The sequence below is a fragment of the Rhinolophus ferrumequinum genome, chromosome 21 (genome assembly GCF_004115265.2).
Source record: "Rhinolophus ferrumequinum isolate MPI-CBG mRhiFer1 chromosome 21, mRhiFer1_v1.p, whole genome shotgun sequence".
Taxonomy (NCBI): domain Eukaryota; kingdom Metazoa; phylum Chordata; class Mammalia; order Chiroptera; family Rhinolophidae; genus Rhinolophus; species Rhinolophus ferrumequinum.
The window spans coordinates 21,098,606-21,120,257 of NC_046304.1; the positions used below are offsets into that span (position 1 = coordinate 21,098,606).

The 21,652-nt window shown below is 40.6% G+C and overlaps 1 protein-coding gene and 1 pseudogene across 2 annotated transcripts in view; both read right to left on the reverse strand.

Moving 5' to 3' along the window:
- MYO1D (myosin ID) overlaps positions 1-21,652 on the reverse strand; it is a 287,794-nt gene that overhangs the window by 250,051 nt on the left and 16,091 nt on the right. The window lies entirely within an intron of this gene.
- On the reverse strand, positions 9,097-9,510 carry LOC117012783 (c-Myc-binding protein-like; annotated as a pseudogene).

A 21,652-nucleotide genomic window follows, 5' to 3' on the forward strand; every position in this document is an offset into this window, starting at 1 on the left:
ATAATGAAATAGTCATCCCCTTAAAACATATTTTTGAAGACGAATGTGATCATCAGACTTCCACTAATTTGTTTTTAAAATGAAAGTCTGGGATCAATTACAAAGTAACATATGCTCAAATCTAAATAAACACGGTGAAAACAACATAATTAATTATCGATGCAATGCAGTAATGATTGTGTGCAGTACAAATACTGTATTGCATTTGTTAACTCAATTTGTGCCCCAGAGAATCTGATTACCTTTCTACACATTTAAAATAACTATATATTGCAGTATTTGTACTTAGGTTTACATATTCTTCTTAAACAAATATTTAGATAAGTTCACACTGACGTGCTGCTTTCTTTTTCTGCAATCTGAATTGCCTGACCAGGTTAACTAGGCACGCAGGTGTTTTCATTACACATAGTAAGTGCAAGACGCCTTTCACCACCTCCTGACTTTTTCTAGGCCGGGCAATGCAGTGGCACAGACTGTGAATCTTGGCTCAGCCACTTACTAGTTGTGTGATTTGGGGTAATGGCCTCTCTAAGCTTCTGCAGCCGTGTGTACACATGGGGGCTCCTATCTTCTACATGGGGTTACAAGCCTTCATTAGATGAATGTACACAAGGCACTCAGTACAGTGCCTGGGGGGGAGGAAGTTCTCAGAAAAGTGATACCGACCTAGGTCAAACCCTGGCTCTATCACTCATTAGCTGCGTGAACTTGAGTAAGCCACGCCTCTCTCTGCCTCAGTTTCCCCAAGTGCAAAGTGGGAGATAATTAGAGTACTTACCGCAGTAGGGCTGTTGTTCAGAGTTAACACATGTTACCTGTGCTTGATACACAGTGTTTACAGGAGTGTCAGCTCCTATCACTTCATCAACGAGGTGGAGCTGAGTGGGGATCCCTGGCTGCTGCCCCCCAGTTCTGGATTCTATCTTCCTCTATCAGAGTACCAGGTTGTGTCCCATTGTCGTCCAGACTATCTTAGTTCCTTTACGTCTAACATCTACTAAATGAAATGCCTGAAACATAGTAGGTGCTCCATAAATGTTTCTTAGAAGAATGACTCAAGTTCCACCCTTTCACCAACTCCAACTCTATACTTTTCTTTTTCTGGTAACTGCCCCAACCCCAGACATGGCCAAATGCTTCTCACAACACACACACTTCATAAATGCTAATTAATTGTTTACGTCAGACTAGTAAAAAAGGAAAAGATTTCACTAACTAATAAACAAATCACCATTTCATACCATTGTATCAAGATGGCCCCTTTTCATAATTTGTTACTAAAATAAATAATATTCAGGGTCTTGAAAGTAATGGCACAGTAAATGGAGTATCAGTGGTTATATATCATGAAGTGTTTAGCTCTAAAAAATGCTTAAATATAAATCAGGATTAAGTCCGGTGTACTCGGCATTATTTCCTAATTATATTTTGTATTTGTTAAAATTAACTCATAGTCTGTTGAACACACAGTAATGAGAAGACCAGAACAAGCTAAGACAGGAATGAATGTTTAAAGGCAGCTGCATTAAAACTGTCACTTTCACCAATTTTATTGACTTGAAAAAGGCATGATTTATTCCAAAGTAAAATTAAAAAGTGAATGCAAATAATAGAAGTTATATATGATTTAAGAATCCACTGTCCCTTAAAATGCAAATAACGTGAAAACAAGTTAGCAGCTTAATTCATCCGATCTATGAAATATTTTTGTGCCAAAACATAAACCTGAAATCATTCCAAGGGACCTTTACAAGCAGCGTTGTGTATAGCACTCCCCTGAGTCTTGGGTGTTCAATCAGAAACTACACCCACAGGAAGAAGTTCCCTCTGAACTGAATTTCTATCTCCAGCCTACACTTCTCCCCTGAAACTCAGGATAGTATATATTCAACTACCCACTAGCATCTCCACTTAGATGTCTGTTGGGCATTCCAAACATATAATGTTCAAATTTAGCTCCTGATATTGCCTCCAAGCCCACCCCACCTCTATGCCCCACATCTGGTATGTAAGTAATACCTATCTTCAAACTACCGTGTTCCCCGAAAATAAGACCTAGGCGGACAATCAACTCTAATGCGTCTTTTGGAGCAAAATTATATAAGATCCGGTATTATATTATATTATATATTATATTATTATATTATATTATATTATTATATTATATTAATTATATTATATAAGACCCGATCATTATATTATGTATGTACATTACATTACATTACATAAGACCCAGTCTCATCTTATAATAAAATAAGACCAGGTTTATATAATGTTTGCTCCAAAAGACGCATTAGAGCTGACTGCCAGCTGGGTCTTTTTGCGGGGAAACAGGGTATATTCAGAATCCGACTTTTCACCACGTGTGCTGCTGCCTTCCTGGACCTAGCTCCCATCATCTCTCTCACCTGGATTACTGCACAGCCTCCCGTATGCGTTTCCTGCTTCTGCCCTGGCTTCCTCTTCAGCTGCGACTCTGTTACTATGTAAGTCAGGTCACGTCATTCCACTGCTCAAACCCTCCAAGGCTTTCCAACTCAGAAAAATGCCAAATCTTTCCATCAGCCGTGCTGCTGCCAATCCACCCACAGCTCTGCCGGCATCTTGCTTTCTACTCCCCCTCACTCACTTTGTTCCAGCTTCACTGGCCTTTCCATTGTTCCTCTAAACACACCCAGCTAAATTCCCACCTGACAGGTCTTTCCATCTGCATTTCCTTCCACTTAGAATTCTCTCCTCCAAACTTAATTAGCAGCTGAATATAATTGCACAGCTCACGTCCCCACTTCCTGCACGTGTCACCTTCTCAGCGAGGCGGTTCCTGACCACAAAGTCCTAAGCACACATCCCTCTCTCCACTCTGTGCCCTTCCTCCACAACACTCATCACCATCTAATGCACCATACATTTTGCTTTTTTATTTTTATTGTCTATCTCGTTTCACTAGAATAAAAACTCTATGAAGGCATAGATCTTTATCTTTTCTGTTTGCTTTTATGTTTTCTCCAGAGCCAGGAGTGGTGCCTAGCGTGTAGTACACACTCGATAAGGATTTGTTGGATGAACAAATGGGTCAACTTCTCCAAAATTTAGGAATATTTGATATCATGTTTAACCTGATCAATATTAAGTATAAAAGACAGGAGTCCAAGAATTGCCACCAAAGTATAGGACCTTTGGGAGGGATGGCCAATTGTTCACTTGTTCGTTGTCCCAGTCATTGGGAAAACAGCAGTGAGCAGGCAGATGTGACACCTGCCCTCATGGAGCTGACAGTCAAGTGAAGGTGTCCACGGCCCTGTCCCCCAACCATCATCAGAAGGTGCCTGTGGGTAAAGATCAGCAGGCCCCTAGTTTCCCAAGGTAGAAACCCGTGAATCACCCTCCATTCTTTCTTCTCCCTTACCTTCTACACCAATGAACCAATATGTCACCAAGACCTCCATAATGGACGTCAGGAATATGTCACAGGTAGTCAAACCCTCTACCTCCATTATCACTCAATTCCCCAGCCTCCTAGCTGCCCCTGGAGAACTATGGGTATTCCCTAACTAGCATCTTGCCACCAGTCTCTCCCCGTCGAGTTTGTCTTACACACTGTGGCTGAGTCACCTCCCCCCACCCCAAACAAACACTACCCCTTTCCTAAATTTCGTTAGTATCGTCCATTCCCTATAAAAGGACATACATGGTCCTGGAAAATCTGGTCCCACACATACCTTGACAGGTTCATTAAAACACAGCTCTGGTGTTTTGTCTTTTTGTGTTTTTGGCCCAGGTACCATTCCCTCCCTGCCAGGCTGCTTGGCAAACATGGATTAATCCATCACTCATTTCTAACTAAAATGTTACCTCCTCTAGGTCCCTGCAGAAGAGAATGTTTCCTCTTCTGGGATCTCATAACATTCTGTTCATACTTCTATCATAGCATTGAGTTTAATCATGGAGCAAAGTGTTCAGATATGCATTTCAGAAAACCACTTTGGCTGTAAGAGGAGGAAAAATAATTTACTGGGGGAAGTCAAGAGAACAGCCAAGGAGCCTACTTTGCGTACCAGGAGTAAGATGAAGTCCTGACTCAGTACTCTTCTTTTTCATACTTTTCAATGCTACTATCACAAATTTATTTTTCCAGATTACTCTTAAAATTATTTAGTCAAACTTCCTCCTTTACATCTGATTCTAATCCAATTGTGACTTTATTTGAAATTACATTAAATGTTTAAGTTAAAAAGAATTACAACTTTATAGATCATTTTCTCTTACGGTTTTTAAATACTTACGCCTAAGCCATATCTCCTTTCAGCATATAGTTTTGCAAATATAATGTATGGTTGTGAGCAGAACAGAAACAGCAGGAAAAAGGCAGGGTAGTGTCCTAATCTTGACCCAAAGTACAGGAAAAAACCAAAGGGGAAGCAAAAGCAAAAATGACTATGGCTGGCACCAAAAGGAAGCCCGAACTGCTGGAGAGAGCCAGATAGACGATCAGTTTTCAAATTCAGTGTTAAACAGGTATGCCTAGGTCTTAATGAAGAAAGAACCTTATTTTTCCAAAAGCCAAGGGGTGAATAAAAAAAAAAATTCAACCAGAATTAAAGCTGAAGTCTTCACAAAGTTAAGTGGAAGCCATCGTAGTGGGGTCTAAGAAACAAAGGAACACAAAAGACCCTAGAAGAGGCTCTACGTGCTTTAAACACACAGAAAATTTTCTGTATGTTAACCTGTATTGGGGTTCCAGAGGTCTATACATATGTCCAAATTCAACAAACTGGGCCAAGCTACCAGATTGTTAACTGTGTGTGGCTTCACTTACTCAGTTATAATATATAGTCTGGATTCTCTCACACCAAAGCAAAGTGAAGCAGTGAACCTGGAAATTCTATGCCAGACAGCAGATTGGGGTAAAGGGCTACCTCCAGAGAAAGAGAGAGAAAACGAAGCAAAAGCTGGGGAAGGGTGGCTCACCCTTTAAGAAAGAAACAAATCCTTCTTTTTGCACTCTTCAGTAGTGAATAAACTCTTCAGTAGTGAATAAACAAGAATGGACACGTAATTCTGCCAGTGGACAAAACAAAGAAATGGCTCATATCGTTATGCCCGTATTTATCCTCAGGATTTTTTAAGGCATTTTTCTTCAGAAGACGTTATTCTGAAAATGGTTTTGAGTCTTATTTTCCAGGTGAATACTGAGATATGTAATTCAAGTCAAAATCTGAGAAACTGAAAGATTTCATGGTCTGACAAAACTATTAGATAGATAGATAATGCCAAAAAGACATAGTTCTCATCCACTTTCCTTTCCAGGGCTCCCATTCAAAGTTGCCTCCTTTAAGAAAGAAAGAGATTCACACAAACGACTTTGTTCCGATTACAATCTTCTTAATCTTATCTGGGCAGAGCATAATCCCTTCATTCAGGAGATGTTTACCACACTAAGGCACTGGGCCATAATGTGATAAGGCAGAAGTGCTTCCTTCTCTCCTGGGGCACACGGTACAACAGGGTATACAGGCAAATAATGAGATAATTAGAGTACAGGGCCAAGGTGTTACTGGAGCACACGGGAGAGGCATCTGGGGAGTTTGGGAAGGCAGCCGAGAGGAACTAACATCTGTGGAAGTTTATGGGGGCAGAACACAGGACCTGCAGGCTGGGACCCAAGCTAGGAACTGGAACCAGATACTGGAACAGGGCCACTCCACCTGCGTGTGGGCTACAGGTGTGCTCTCCCAGGACACCGTAGAATACAGCTCCCTAACCTGTGATCAGATGACAAATGTGCCCGCTCGCCATTGATGCAGCCTTATCCATTTCCCTCAATGGGCAGTATTGACATTATCATTTCCAATGTGGGTCATGACATGCAAAAGACTGGGAATCACTGCCGATAAAGAACTCAGGAAACGCTGTTTTTGCTGCTCTGATAAACTTTGTTCACATTCTCTTTTACCGCATCTTCTTTCACCATTCTTTTTTTCTACTCCTCAATCCTCATGCAGAGCTTGACTCTCAAACAGTTCCAAAATATACACATTCTGAATTTCGGTCACCAAGAGAGAAAAGAAGGATTTCATTTCCAGTATCAAATCCTGGTCAAGAACTGTGACTGGGTCCAGTTTGAGTCAGCAGTCCACTCCCGGGACCAATCAACAGTGGCCAAAAAGGCGTATCTTGCATTTAAATTGTGGCTCCCGAGTTACCATTTGACAAGACTGGAGGGACAGATGTTAGCAGATAAAACGACAGGTGTCCACTACAAGATGTGACTGCGGAAGGGAAGGATCCAGATCAGAGGGTAAGGATGAAGATTCCAAAGAGTGACATAACTGAGAGATCGGCGTCCCTATGAGGATGAGAAGAGACAGGAACCACAGTAGGGTAGGAGGCACTGGCCTAACAGGAGGATGAGGAAGAAAGAAGAAAGAAGGCGTGAAGACACAGAGTTGAGAAGTGCAGGCAGGAATGGTGTTTCTCTGAGAAGTATTTCTCTGAGAATCAGGAAGGTGACGCAGGAGAGAGGGGACAGGTCGACCTACGAGAGCAGTGGAAAGAATCTGAAAGAGACACTACGCAAAATAAGACAGCTGCTTCCAGAAGCACAGGAGGAATGCCCAGCAGTTTTAGGATCCGAGGTTAGCAACGATACACATTTATCAATACCTATCTCTACGGTACCGAGGATCCAGCAGCTAGGACCCAGCAAGTCTCAGCAGCTCTAATATTGGATCTATAGAGGCAAATAAAAAAGAGCGATTTGATAGGCCCAGGGCTGGGTTTTTGCCAGGTGAGGGTCGCGGAGGAATACTGGGACAGTACACTTTAGGTTGAGAAGGTAGACAGAGATGCAATGGAGCTTGGGCTGGTAATCCTGGGATAAGCACGAGGAGTTTGACAACAAGAAGTCAGGTGACATGTGGGGAGGTAACCAAGAGCACAGGGGCTGTGAAGCACAATGCGTTGAGCTGGCTGCAAGGTCTGCGAGACGGTTAGTCCCGGCAGTGTCCCCAGGGACAGGGGCCACTTAGGCACACGGGTCTGCCGGTTGCTCTGATGTTATTCTTGGGCAGACATATTCAGTTATTCCTCCTAGTCTTTACAGTTATAGACTTTAAACTTCTATATAGTTATGTATACTTTCAAGTATATAACTCTCCTCCCTCTCCCCACTCCTCTTCTCTTCTCTTCTCTTTCTCTCCCTTCCCTTCTCTTTCCTCCCTTCCCTTCTCGTTTCTCTCCCTCCCTCCTTCCTTTGCCTCCCTTTCTTTCTCCCTCCCTCACTCCCCTCTCCTTCTTTCTCTAAACTACCTGCATTCTTTCTCAGGTCAAGTGATCCACTCCAATCAGAGAAGCCACGTGCCATTTCTAAGATATTGCTGGCATGCAACCTTCCACCCATGGTGTTTATGTCTTCTCCCCACGCTCATTCAGAACGCACTTCCCATTCTGTATGTCCCGACTATAAAATCTTACCAAGTTCAAAACCCAGGTAAGGATCCAATTTCTTCTAGGAAGCTCTCCAAGGTTCTACCTAACCCAAATCAATTTCTTTCTTTTCTTTCTCTCTCTCGTCTCTCTCCTCTCTCTCTCTCTCTCTCTCCCTCCCTCCCTCCCTCCCTCCTTCCTTTCTTTCAATTAGTTTCATGTGTACAAAACACTGTAATAGTTAGACATTTATCATTTATATCCCTCACACAATAACCCCCTCCCCAATCTACCACTCCTCTGACATCGCATACAGCCGTTACATTTCCACTGTCTCCACTTCCAGTGCTGCACTCCACACAGCATTATATTGGCTTCTGTTTTATTTCTAATTCTTTTAAGGACGAGAATGCTTCACAAATTCAGTTTTTAATCCAAAACGTGTGTGTGTGTGTGTGTGTGTGTGTAGTTGGAGCCTAAGAAATACTTTTTTTCTTTTTCCTTACCATTTATAAATCTTTCACACACATTCCATGGACCCTCACAACAAACCGTGTGAGGCAGGCACCACTGATACTCTTCTCATTTAATAGATGAGGAAAGTGAATCTCAGAGCAGTTAACTAATGTGCCCAAGGTTCTACAGTTAGTAAATAATGTGTATTAGTATCAGTCTTTGGCCTAAAAGTTCAGCACCAACCTCCCCTCAGACTTGCCCTACCTACTTCACAGGGATAAGGAAGATAAAATGAATTCAAGGCTAGAAAAAAATACTCGGGGGTGGGGGAAGCACCATGTAATTATATCCTGCAAACTATATTTTCCACGATGTATGGCTCACTCCCTTCTCAACCCAATTTGTGTGTGAACTCAGAATTTTATATTGCCCCTGTTCTGTGCTCAACTGAGCAACAAAATAATACAGGGGAACAGTGTGTTTAGAGTTTCAAGTTATATAAACTACAATCAGGGTAACTGCTATCACAGCAAACTGAAAATCAACACAGGAAGACCAACGTGCAGGTAGGACCCATTGAAGCACAGAGCAAACAAGGCACCATTATCAGATAGGGCGTGACTGCACAGAGGAAAATGTGGTATCAGGGTTCACTGGCACACACACGGTTATCTAAGGCAAAGTGGTGGCAAAGAATTACTTGTCCCACATGATATAACAAGCCAAAGATTCACGGGAACCCAGCTACGCAGAAGCATCTCATGTCACACAGATCTTTCCGGCTGCCCACGGAGAATATAAACAGTGCCGTCTTCATTTTAAAGCATCACTGTACCTGTGCTCATATCCTGAACTAAATAAACCAAGGAACAGCTCCATGCTAATCTTCCTTGGCGAAAATCCACCAGTAATACCATTCCTAGTCAAACTAATAAACACAATGTCTTTTAAGTTAGTGAAGTACATGGCTGTGTTTAGATTTTTTTCCTCAGGGTTCACTTAGGATTCTCCTGCTTTTAGGACCCAAAGAAAGTTATATTGAGTTTTTAGTGGTGATTCTAAGTCTATGTGTTTATAGCGGTTAAAGTGTAAAAGAGGAACTAAACACATTAAAAGAGTTCTACCGCATCTGTTCGGAAAAGGTTATAGACTAGACAAACTAGTCAAGCCATACAAAGACATTTTTCAGCGTCTTTTCAACTGAGAAGAATACTATTCAGAACGCTTCTCCTCCTGAGGTGGTTTATACTCAAGCTTTGTTTTCAGTTTTTTATTTTCTTCTATAATAGCTTCATATTTCTCTTTCATTTCTGCCAATTCTAGGCAAAGCAGCTCTATTTCTGGATTTTCTGGGGTAGCAGTTCCTAAGTGATGCTTTAGAAAACCCAAAGCACTGTTAGGTTTCTCTGGTTATTCATACAAGGCTGCCAATACCTTGGTGAGCATGTCCAGGGCCCCCAACTTCTCCAAGTACCTCCGGAACTGCTCATGCTTCGAGTTGGTAGCTTTGAAATGGGCTGTAGTGACAGCGGCAGGGGCGTGGCTGGCACTGGAGACCATGGCTGGTGGGCTCCAGAAATACTCTTGATTTAAAGTACTCAGCCAACCAAGGAAGTAATCAACCATCTTCTATTCTAAAGCTCATATACCACACTGAGTAGCTATAAAGAACAAACTCCTGTGACTAAGGAGAAAATGGAGAAGTGTGTTTATATGAAATGTATTCAAAGCTGCACACTAACCTGCCAAATTAGTAATGGAATGTTGAATGAATCAAATGGAATGCTTAGCACTGACTACTAGCCTTATGTTTCTTAGTCACTAACTCGTGTTTTCTATGTGGTAGGCCAAGGAAATCCAAAGTCACCAACTTTTCTATCCCCCTATCTTTTAGGGGAATAGAAGAGATGAGAATATGGAAGAAGTAGTTTACAGATACAGAAATCAAGACTGAAGAAAAGGCAGTGGGGAAAACTTCATCAAGGTGTTACATGCAAAATGTGGGCTCTACAATTCCCTAAGGACATGTGCACATAAACTCATCTGTGTAGCTAAATTTCAAGCTAGGATTAACATGAAGAAATCCATTAACAAGGATAAAACTTCTTTTCCCCAAATGAATATGGCAATACCCATTTGAAGATATTCTCATGCTCTGTTGAACGAATGCCACTTTGCTACAGAGCAATCTAGCAATAAATATAAAATGTTAAATGTGTATATATATATATATATATATATATATATATATATATACACACTTTGACCCCTATTTTACTTCTAGGAATCTATACTAAGAAAAAAACAGGCACGCGCACGTGCACACACACACAATTCATTAGCACAATATCTTATTAGCAAAAGCTGAAATCATCTCACCATTAAATTGATTAAATATTCTATTGTATGGAATACATAAATAAGTAAATGTATAAAACATACGCTAAGTGAAAAAAGCAAGTTTAAGAAGAGCATGTATAGTGTGATTTAATTTACAAAAATGCAATTTAAAGTGACATTAGTATGTACATATATATGTATTATGTACATGTGTATAAAGATAGATGAAATATATACCAAACAATAATGCCATGGGGGATGTGAATTCTGGCAGTTTCTTTGTACATTCTGTATTTATGCAATGCTTAAATTTTTAATTTTGTGTAACTTTGTATTATGTTTGTAACTGGGATCCTACAGATATTTTAAAGTAGATGCCATACCTACTGACATGCAAAAATATCAATAATACATGTTTAAGTGGAAAATGTAGGTCAACGCAGCAAGTTCCACATTTGTGTTTTTTAAAAAGGTACACATATACTAGAAAAAGAAATCTGGAAGGTACACCAAAACACTGACAATGGCAATTCTAAGTGGTGAGATTTTGTGTGATTTTTACTTTCTTCTTTGTAATTTTGTCTTGATTCCATTAAAAAAAAAAAAAGGACCGTGTATTACTTTTATAAATAAAGTTTTCATTTAAAAATCTACCTTCAGTGTTCACTTTCAAAACCTTTTTAAGAGCGAATATCAGGTCCGACAATAGTTCATTAATAAATTACTTTAATTTTACTTCCTCTCCCTATTTACGCAAATCGACTCTAGGTTTATTCCCCACTGAAAGAATAATCAGCAGAACAGGAGAAATAATAGGGCTGAGATAATCAACAGAATGTGGTTGCTTCCAGCTTTGCTATGAAACAAGAAACAAACAAACAACAAAAAATAGGGCTGCCATAATATTGACAATGTCATTTTATATTTTCAGTTCATGATTTTCAAAGAGCTTTTATATCTAAAATGTTATTTGGTTCTCAAGTCTATGGAAAAGGCAGGACAAGTAAATCCTCACTTTTCAGATAAGCAGCGTGATTCAGGAGAGGTCGAGGGATTGCCCTGGGTCTCTGATTGGTGAATGATGAAGTGCAGCTTGCACAACGCAGCATGGTAGTCACGAACCACATGTGGCTATTGCAATTTTATATTCATTAAAATGATACGAAATTTACAATTCAGTTCCTCAGTTGCACTCGTCACCTTTCAAGGGCTCAACAGCCACATGCGGTTAGTGGCTACTGCACGGTAATGGCAGATAGAGAGACTATTTCCATTACCACAGAAAAGGATACGATTGCCATTCCAATAACATTTTCCACTCATGTGGTGGTTTTCTACACCCTTGCTCTGCCCTCTTGAAAGAAAAGAAATGTTATTTGATGGTCTTACTCTACAAGACATGACTCTCTGAAAAATTATAGAAAAGCACAAACTATGCTAAATGAGGATAACTGAAAGGTGACCGGTGTAGAGAGTACTGAGTAGCAGGACAGGGGGTTACTAACCTGACGGGTGGTAGAGTGAATGGGGTATGGAGGTTGCCTACCTAACACCTGGTCACCTCCTCTCTTTTGGAATAGAACGAAGATTTTATTTAGGTACCTGCACAGCTTTTGTGCTTCAGAGTTCACAAACTGGCCTGCAGTGCAACTTGGGCTTTAATAAAACAAGATGAGAAATCAGCTGATAGAGTGACACCCTCACATGGGCTTTGAGCTTCACCTCTGAAAAGCTGAATTAGCAGAGTACCTACTTCAACATCATCGCAGCATTACCCAAAACGTGCATGTACGTAATGTGATCACACACACTACTGTTATAGTTATATCTCATCAGTGCACTAGATCAGCAATATTGACGAAGCATGTCCTTCAGACTTATTAATATAGATCATTTATCGGAGAGTATCTAGATATACGTGCATCTTGGTGTGAAAAACCTAATTTTGTGCTTTATGTGTTGAAACTCTATCATCTGAAATAGAAATATGCTCTTGCAAAGAAAATTACAATAATTAGTGAGAGTTAGGAAAGCTGTTAATTTAATGTACAAAAACTGTCAAAAATTTTCAAATCATTAAATAAAAGAGAAACAGACTGACAATATAAATATTAAGAAAGCCTTTCCCAGGTAACTTTGGGAAGAACATTATATCCTTTTGCAGACAAACATTTACAAAAATTTCAATAATCAAGACAGAATACAGAGATTAGGTGTTAGCATAATTCTCATCTCGGTGGAATCATAACATTAAACAAGTAACCATTTTAAAACTGTACTGAATTCTTAGTTATTTGATTCATTTAGGGCCATGAGTCTGTCAAGAGAATCTCAATTTGGGAATTCGTCCTAGCTTGTGGGAACGAATTGGAAGCAGAATTTCAACTCTGCTACACTTCATAGAATGAAACTTCAGTACAGAAAACTGCCATGCAATTTTCTACGGAACAAACAATCATGAGATTACGAGCTTTTGAAATCATAAGCATATGCTGCTTTGTTCAGATACTCCAGAGAATAATTATAGCCCATAAAAAGAAAGTGAATTGCCTGGGCTTAAGCAAAGAGATGGTGGCCACTTGTCATCTTTCCTCAGCTAACGATAAGCTGCAGGATATACTTTGGAACTGTTTCATCAGAACTTATACAAAACGTTTCGATGGATGAAATAATAGCAGCTACCACATGTTAAAAAAGACATGCTTGAAGAAAGAAAAGCTTAATGCTGTACTCAGCACACAACAGTACCTATATAGCAAGACTTGGTAAGAAACACTGGTTGCTGGTACAGAAATTCATCTGCTGAAAGAGGTACTAACTGATAAGCCATGAAAGTCTAAGTATTTCCTACATGACACCTGCTACATAAAATCTCCTGTCATTCTGTTCAGAGGAGATGCTGAAATGGATATGCATGTGACAAAACATGTGCAACGAAAAATGTGTCTCCCTCCATTTCACTCAAAACAGAATTCGTTTTAACATTAAATGAGATTAAAGACGTATGATACAAATCCTGGACCAGGAAAAGAATTGCTATAAAGACATTACTGGAGGCAATTGGCAAAATCTAAATATGGACTTGGTACAAGACTATTATGTAATCCGTGTAAAATTTCCTGCTTCTGATATCTATTATGGTATGTCAGAGGCTCTACTTGAAGTATTAGGGGTAAAGCGCTTGATGGCTGCAATTTGCTCTCACATATTAGATAAAGCAAATGTCAACCTACTGGTGAATTCTGGGTGAAAGGGATGTGGGAATTCCTGCAACTTTTCAGAAGTTTAAATTATGTCAAAGTAAAATGTTAGACAAAAAAGTTAATTCATCTCTCTTTTTATCTTAAGAAACAAGTAGTTCTGTGGCAATCAAGTCTCAGAGTGATCAAGGAAACAGAATGTTCTGGATGTTGCAGAGGCCTTTAGCTTGCTTGAAGAATCACCATACTGTCATGAGCTGACACTCATGCTCAATCTAGAATTGACTCCACTCCTTTGTAGTGGAACACACTCTTGCTAAGTATAGTATCAAACGGTGACCACTTTCAGCTTGAGCTACTGGTGCAGTTGCTCTCTCACCAGTCTCCCTCACCCTTACTGTAAGACATGTAAGCTGGGCTCATTAACATAGAAATCTCAAATCTCACATTTTTTTCTAAAATATATGCTTTAAAGGCAATAGCCCTGTAATAAAGAGGCTCCTAGATGGCCATTTCAAAGACAATGCCTTGTTCCCTAACATTCCTATCCACCAAAGTTATAGAAACATAAACTATGAGGTAAGGGGTAAAATACATTGTTAGAAATCAACATTATGTAGTAAGATGTATGTATACATTTGGAACAAGCAGTCCCTTAAAATTAAGTGTGCTCATCTTACAGCTGGAAAAACATGTTGGAAGCCTGAATTGTGGAGTTTCATGTACTTTCTACAGTTTAAAACAAAACACAGAAGGAAATACACTTACTATCATGACATGTCATCCACAAATTATATGTCTAACCCTTCAGCTTATTTTAGAAAACTCTCCTCACTAATTTGCCTGTGTTTTTTGAATAGCAAGTAATATGTTTTCAATCATGAAAGGTTACAGGGAAATTTTTGTGGTAAAATGGGCCTTCCACTGGCATAAGAATCACCAGTCTTACTGCAGTCCTTTGGGAAATAATATTTTTTTTCATCATTGTCAAGCAGCTTTCAAACCAATTTAATAGCTACTGTTCCCAAGAACGGTTGTTTACATCCATTGAAAAACGGATGTCTCTCAAAACCATGTAAGAGAAAAATAATACTAAGTTGGATAAAGAAATTATTGCTTTATAATATTTTAAGAGTGAATCAAACCATGTGACTTTCTCATAAAAATAATGATAATCGTCACTGATGTTTAAAAGGACAATTGTCCATCCCCTAGCACATCACACAATTAGACCTGAACTATTTTATTGCTCTTTTACCGTCTGTATCACTGTGTAGCCATTTTACTTTGAAACAAAAGTGTATTAATGTATTTTTGTAAAAGTCTTCTTCAGTAAATGTCTGGACAGTACAAAAACGAAATGGCTTTTGTATACCCCTATGCCCTCTCTTTCACTGTGTCCCTAACCTTCCATGGATCAAATCATTACTGCACTTCCAACAACACAGGAATGCTGCCTTTTTTTTTTCCCCTTTCCCCTACGCAACCTGTCTACCCTGCTTTTTATTTGTTTAAGCTCTATCATACAAGAGATACCAACTTTTCTTTTACCAACTTTTTCTCCTTTATTACTGACTTTCCTAACACACGCATTTGTGAATTCTAAAGGAACATAGCCGTGCCAAGGTCTGGGCAGAGCCTGATCACCAGAATGCCATGGGATCTGTTTCTTTTTTCTCATTTATGAGGGAATGAACTTCCCTGTACTGACTTTAAAGTTGTTTAAATATACTTGTAAGGAAAAGGCTTTTTTTCAAATGACCAACTGATTGCTTGCTTTTCCCCTGTACCTGGGCTACGCATGCTAAGTATTGCCAGAGATATCTTCCAGATTGAAGATGGGAAACTCGACAGACTTGTGTTTTCAACCTCAGGAGAACCTTCAACATTGCCTGCTTATCCTCATAGTTTGTGCTTAGACAGCTGCTTTAAACAATCACCCGCAGCAGAAGGCAAACCTCTTCACCCTCACTCACCTCAATCCTTTCTACCAACTCTCTCCCCTCTCAACCAATGTCTTGCCTTCTATTTCACAGAGAAAAAGAAAGTCTATTAGACAGAAACTCCTCCGACTCCTACCAGCTTACCTACGGTACATCCACTCCCTTCCTCCTGTCCCAGAAAAAGAAGTGGCCCTAGAGCTCTGAACCCCATCCTCTCTCATTTCCTCGAGCATCTCCAATTCCCACAAGTATGCCCACATCTCGCTCACCCATCTTTAAAAACAAACAACATAACACCTTCTATCAAATCTGCAGACCCTCTACCTAGGAACCCTCTCTTTCCTGCCTTTCATAGCTGTGACTCTCAAATAAACCACACCTACTTCATCCATTTCTCAGCTCACTGTAACCTGGCTAACACTCTACCATTAACCAACTCCTCTAGTCACCAACCCAATGGATTTGTCCATCCTTTGCTTGTGAGACCTCTCTACAGCATTTACTACTACTGAGGCTTCCTTCCAGAAATCCTCTCCTTTATTAATTTGTCTCATACCATTTCTTCCTGGTTTATCATTTCTTTTACTGACTCTTTCTTCAATAAAACACAAATGTTAAAGCTGTCTGTCAGTGGGAGTAGAAATTTCACAACTATTTTGAAAAACACTTAATAAAATGTAAAGCTTTACGTAAGTTCGTATCTTTTAACCAAGTTATTCTCCCTCTAGGAATCCATGCTAAGAAAACACTGTAATTGTAAATAATGAACGGAGAAATAATCCTTGCACAGAAATGTTAAATGCAATCTTATTTATAATTTGAATAAGATGATACTATGCTTGAACTAGTGTTAAGTGGAAAAAAATATGATGCAAAATTATCTATACAGTAGTATCTCAATTGTACCAAAAGTATATGCATAGGAAAAAGTCTGGAAGGAACTATTCCAAATGTCACCAGTGATTTTCTTAGGAAATGAGAATTGAATTATGGGTAAATCTTTTTTCTTATATATTTCTGCAGTTTCCAAGTTTTCCACAAGGATCATTTATATATTGACATGGAAAAAAAAACCCATGTATGAGAAATCAATATGGAAGCCAAAACTCTTTTTTGTTTGCCTTCACTTCTCACTGTACACATTCTCCAATAGGTAATCTCATGTACTCAAGGAACATCAAATAGCATCATGTACAAATGACTCTGATACCTACGAGCATGTCCCTAGTACACATCCCTCTTCTAAGCTTCAGAACTGTGCTTCCATGTGGCTTCTAGATAATTCTGTACGATGGCTCATAAGAAGCATAGCCTCAACATGTTGTCTTCCTTTCTATCCCACACTCCAAAATCTCCTTGCCTCTAGTCTTGATAAATGGCACCACCAGTCCCAAATTCCTGCTTTGGGTCACTAGGTCAGTCAGACTAGACTCTTGTTCCATTGATAGCCAATGGAATACCAAGGCCACTCAGGTCCACCTCTTCAATAGATATGAAAACCAGCCCCCTTCTCCCCACTTCCTCACTGGTCTCACTTGCATGCTTTCAATAATTTCCTAACTGGTCTTCCAACCTCCAGCTTCAGCCATGCGATAACATACCTCCTTCACACCCTAGTCAGTTTTCTAGTATAAATCTGATCCATTTACAATCCTTCAGTGGATCCCTATCACCACATGATAAAGTGAAAACTCCTGGGCATGGGACTTTGTGAACTTATGTTCCCCATGTCTACTTGGCAACTTTCTGGTCATCCTTAGCTCCAATGTCTCCTCTGGAGAGCTTCCCTTTACATCCCTCCCAATAGTTAGAGGTGTCCTCTTCTGAGTTCCTGTAGCATGCCAGCCATATCTTATGACAGCGTGGCTCCATCACACTGCTGTAATTAGCTCCACGTCTGTCTTTCCCTCTAGATTTAGGCTAAAGGTGGGCATGGATTGGACTCTACTCCTCTTTGTATTTCCAAAACACAGTATATAGTTGGTGAATAACTGAATGTGCTAAATGCTTACATGAATGAATAATTTAGTTCACAAACAAAAAAGTACAGGACAGATGAACAATTTATGGATTTTTTTTTCATACAACTGAACCAACGCTCTAGAAATCAATATATACAAGATGGCACATTTACCCAGTAAATTATTGAAACAAGTCATAAATTCAACATTATGAAGTGTGGCATCTGTCTTAAGTTTACTAATTATTTTGCTGCAAGGATTTTGAAAGTATGCAAGTTTTTTATTTAATTCCTAAGAATATTCCCCCAGCTTTTTTCCCCTCTTTATTAGGCACACATATGAAAGTCACCTTTCATAGCTAGTGATTTCAAAGGTAGGCAGAAAATTATCTTAGTTTCCTAAAAACAGAAAATAGTCAAATGCTCTTTTTACTAGCAATGTCAACAACTGGAATCACACTGCAATCACTCCCAACTAAAGAAAAACCTCCTCCTCACTTAATGCAGCGTTACTTTTCCATTCATTCCAAATGCATGAACTAGGTAACCCCTGGGAATTTCAGTTTATTAATCAGAATTATCATGAAGCTCTAATTCATAATGGGGTTATGAAGAGAAAAAAATGGATCCTGACAGAGTAGAGACTAATGAAAATTTACGAAACTCTGAAAAACAGATCTCTTCCTTGCTTAGCTATTTAAAATTCCTCAAGTGAGTCACTGTCCTTCCCCCCCCCCAAAAAAAAAAGCAAAATTCCACCTGAAATAAACCTGAATGTGAAGAAGCTTGCACATCTAAAGAAACCAACTTCAGTTGGTTCTGGCCTAAAGGAGGAAATCATTGACGAAGCCCATTGCAAACAACAAATTATCCAAAAAGAATTCTTGCTTTACTTTGGGATATACCAGGTACTTTGTGCAGTAGTGACAGATTTAATTTTATTTGACAAACTAACATCGGAATTAGTTTGCACTTCCCACGCACAAACGAAGCGAGCTAGGTAAGCAGAGCCTGGGATGAAAAACACCCCATAGAGGTGCAACTCCTGAAGGTCTCCGAGGCTCTAAATGACATCAGAAAGTAATTTGAAGAGAAGTAATAAACACAGGGTAAAGGTTGGAGAGGCACAATAAAAGTCCGTAACCACAGCTGCAGAACACATGAACTGGAGGCAGGGAGTTGGGGTGCTTTGCTGGGGAGGAAGGCACCGGCTGAAGCCACACACTATATGGAGTCTTGGACTGTGGTCCCTACGAGACGCCAACGTATGACATACACACGTGTAGGTACATGTGTGTGAATGTCACCGCACACACATACACCTATCTCACATACGGCAGTTGCTCTTCCAGTGTCAGCAGATGCACTGAAGGAATGACCTACCTTCAGCAGATGTTAACAGAATTGTTGGTTAATTAATCCTCGTTGGCTGCAATGAGCTTTATGATGCCATTCCAAAGGTCAAAGGGCATCCACCAACTCTGAATTGCTGATTTTTGTACTATTTCCTCAACCACTTCCTGGAAGGCTCTTCATTGTCTTTTTTTTTTTATTTTTAAACACATTTATAGAAGCATATCATACCTACACATTAAAAAGTACACAAATCGTAAGTGCACAGCTTGATGAATTACCAAAGGGGACACACCTGTGTGATACCCTGTGTCAAGATCATTACCAGCAGCCCCAGAAGCCCCCCTTAGCCCCTTCCTATTCGCTGCTCCCTCTCTCCTCTCCAAAAGTAACCACCATCCTGACCTCTAACACCACGGATCACTGTTCCTTGCTTTTGGATTGATACAGACGACAGCGTAGAGATTGTTTTGTATTTTCCTTCTTTTGCTCAATGTTATGATTGTGAGATTAATTCATGCTGACACACGTAGCTGTAGTTCATTCCCTTTTGTTATCTAGTGATTCTATTGTATGAACACCACAATTTATTTTTCCATCCGACTACTGAGGGAAACTTGTGCCCTTCCCAAGTTTTGGCTTACTCCTTATTGCATTTTAACATCTAACATAACGTTTCCCCTTTATTTCTAGGCTGCAGGACTAGCATTATCATCATTCTTCTTCTTTTTGTTTTTTGCATGCTTCCTAACATTCATTCAAAAAATTTTCATCAGCTATTACAGATCAAAACGGTTCTTCAGAACCCAAACCACATAGCAGAGAAGAGGCCATGACACAGTAAACACCACACGGTGCAAAACATATCCAGCTCCGAAAAGCGTGGCGTGGACAGACTTCTTTGGATGAGGCTAAGGCATGGACACTCACTGGCCCAGGGCACGGGAGCCTGCAGGGCTAGCTTTCATGACCTAAGAGTGTGTTCATTCTCATTCCCTTGTTCTCCTTTCACCCCCATGTTTTAAGGAAGATATTCCAGAACAAAAAGCATTAAAAGGAGAGCAATGAATTGAGTAGTTTCAAATAGAATACATCTCAGTTCCCATCATTCAGAATGCGCACACAGATGCTACCCATGGGTGATGTTTTTCGGAAATGGTGTGGGCCATGCAGCTACGCTTTGGTCAGCGCAGCCGCCTTGTATGGGAATGCAAAGACTTCTGGTCTACGGTCAGGGAGAGACACAGGCAATTTAGACAATAAGCATGGGTGTCTCCATTCCTCCCAGCCCCCCACCACTGCTTCTCCAGATTCCAGGGCACCCCCCCTCCCTTAAGGGTGTCACGTTTGCTCTAGACCGTCTCTTCTCTCAAACTTCTCTCTCCTGCCACCTTCCCCTCATCATTCACTCTTACTCAACGCGCCAGGCTTCAAAGTAACAGAAAACTAAAAAATCCCTCTGCAATGTTCTGTGGCTACGGCTTTCCCTCCTTTCCCTCAGAGCAAACTTCTAGGAAGTCTTACCACCACTCACTGTTTCCAGCTCTCCCTTCATGCCTCGGCCCCCACTCACTTCCACCACTACAGCTGTTTCCCACCTCTGCCCCTCCGCGGAAACCACTCTCGCTAAAGTCACCCATACCCTCCCGGAAGCAGCATCTAACCGACACCTCTTCATCCTCATCTTCCTCGACCTCTGTGCCATGTTCAGCTTCGCCAGGCATACTCTCCTGTGTTCTCCCAAACTCCCTGGACGCTCCTCTTTGGGATGCCGTGAGAGTGCTTCCCTTCACTATCGCTGTTCCTGGGCTCTTTTCTCAGACGTTATGCTCTTTTCCAATGTCTGCATCTCACAGGCATGTCCCATGGGCACCTCAATCTCCACGTGAGAGAAGGTACTGAGAGACATTCTCCTCTTTCCAACACGCTACACCCTTAGTCAGTACCCCCAATCTATATCATTGTCCTCTCTCACCCCCACCCCAAGTGTAAGACGCAGCAGGGGTAGAGGACAGGGCATGGGCTTCGAAGTAATGCCGATCTGGTTTCAAATTCAAACTGGCTCTTCACGAGCTACGTGACTTTAAGAAAGTAATTTTCTCTCTCTGAATACATGTCTCACATCCATATAATGAGTACGACACCTCTCTTGTAAGACTGAATAGATGAAGAGAGACGAATGAATGGATGAATTTGATTAATTAAAAACCATGGAACACAGGGCCGGATGGCTGGTAGCTGTCCCAATCCTTAGTTTCCTCCCCATGTTCCCTTTTATGGAAGCTAGTCCTGGCTCCCTAACTATACTGACTTGAAAGCAGGGCTCTCCTATATGAAACCTCCAAACCTGCCAGACTAGTCTTCTCATTGTCCCTGAACACATCCTGCCCATTTACAGAGGTAGCTCAGCGTGGAATGTTCTCCCCTGCCAGTCTTACTTCATGCATACCTAAGTCTTACTCACCTCCAACGCCCAGCCCCATCCTATAGCTCTGCGAAGGCCCTGCTTAATCTCCAGAGCTCACAGCAACACCTTCCTGGCCTGAACTGCAGGGTATTGGTACCAGTGACCAACGTGTATTATGTACTGCTTTATGGGGCTCATATGCTTTATCAAGGCCCTTTTCACCCAAGTGCATCATAAACTTCTTATAGGGAGCTGCACACCGTCCTTAGTATGCACAGTTGCTAGCAAACAGTTTTAAATAACGCCTGTTGATGGATATGAGGTCAACCTCCTCTGATTTGTAGTAAGTGAAGGTATAAACATCATTTAATAAATTCAACTATTACTTTAAAATATGTACCCAGACACCCAGAATCTTAGCCTTTGGGACTTAGAGGCCATGTACGCCAATCATCCACGTGGACACGACATCCTGTCACAGCAATCTCAGGGAACGAACTTCCAACTTCTGTTGCAACAAATCCCCATCATCAGAGACTCACTACCTCCTTTGGGAACCCATTTG